The following is a 1,961-nucleotide window of genomic DNA, read 5'->3' on the forward strand; positions in this document are numbered from 1 at the left end:
AAAAAAGAAAAGAAAAGAAAAGAAAAGAAAAGAAAAAAAGGAAAGAAATATATTATATATTGTATATTATATATATAATCAAATATTATGTAATAATTTACATATTTACATACACAATAATTCCTTAGCGATTACTTTTTATTTTTTAATATAAATCTCAAACGAAAAAAAAAAATATATATATTATATATATATATATTTATATTATATGAACTTAAAAAAAGTGCAAAGAACGAAAAATATTATAGTGTTATATTTATATATATATATATATATTTTTTTTTTTTATTATTTATATGACGAAAGAAAAAATATAAATAAATTAAAATAAAAGAATAACATATTGTAATATATATGAATAATAAAAAAAATTATCGACAGGTTAAAATAATTTATATGTATACACATCATATAATATTATTTTTATTGCAATTAATAATATTTAATAAAGAAAAAAAAAAAAATACATATATATATATATATATATATATATATTTTATTTTTGAAAATACTTCATTTAATTGTTTCATATTCCATTTATTAAATATACATATTTTTACATTTTTACATTTTTACATTTTTATATTTTTACATTTTTACATTTTTATCATTTTATATTATTTTATTTTTTTAAATGTACACATATTAATGTAAGGATATGCTATTTGTCAAAATGAGCGTGGACGATGGAATAAATAAAAAAATAATTTTTTTAACACAATATTCAGACGCTTAATTATATAAATATTTATATCACATATTTCTTATATATAATTTTATTTTTTATTTTATATATATATTTTTTTTTTACAACAAATTAGTATATGTTATGACGCTTATATTATTTTAATAAATATCTCTTTTTTATTAAGTGGGAGAAAAAAAAAAAAATACATATATATTAAAAAAAAATTTCATATGATCATAACATATATATATATATATATATATATATATATATTTATGTGTGTGTGTGTGTGTTTTTTTCTTTTATCTTTAAAACAAAATTTATTAAATCATTAGTAAAAGATATATAAATGAAATTCATTTCTTTTATTAAAACTTTTAAATATATTATTTGATATCATGATTTTTTTATATTTAGGTAATATTTTTAAAAAGAAAAATAAGCTCTTAATATATTTATTTCATTCAAATAATAAATTGTTTACTTATTTTATGAACATATTAATTAGAACAATATAAACGCCATAAAGAGTTTATCCTCGAAAAAAAAGAAAAAGAAAAAGAAAAAGAAATTTATATTATATATATATATATATATATATATATATAATAGTTCCATAAAATATTCATAAGGTATAATCCAAGGTTCTATAAATATTACAACATTTTAGTTGCTCTTTTTGTCATATATATTTTTTTTTTTTTGTAATATATATTATTCATATAACCCTAACTTTTTATATTACATTATTTTATTTTTTCTTTTTTGCTTGAATACAAGTATTATATATACAATTGAATAATTTCCTTTTAAACAATCAAAATTTATTTAAAAACACAAAATGAATAAATAAAAAAATATATAAATATAAAATATATTATATATATATAATATTATTATTAAAATAAAAAATATATATTAATAGAAGCTTTTTTTTTTAATTTTTAATATATATATATAATAATCATAAAAAAAAAAAATGACTTATTTAAAAATAACATACCTAATGCCAAAAATTTATTTTACTTTTATTGAATTAAACTTTTTGTAATTTTTCTATCCAATCTTTTCAAAAATATTAATAAATTTGTATTTTCAAAATATATATATTATATATATATATATATATATAATATATATATATATAATATGTTTTTCTTTTTTTACTCTTTTATAATATATAAATAAGGATGTTCTAATTTTATAATATACAAAAATGTAACTTAATCTATACAAAGTTTTGACCAAATTTAATATAATATATTATATATAT

The sequence above is a fragment of the Plasmodium reichenowi genome, chromosome 2 (genome assembly GCF_001601855.1).
Source record: "Plasmodium reichenowi strain SY57 chromosome 2, whole genome shotgun sequence".
Lineage (NCBI taxonomy): Eukaryota > Apicomplexa > Aconoidasida > Haemosporida > Plasmodiidae > Plasmodium > Plasmodium reichenowi.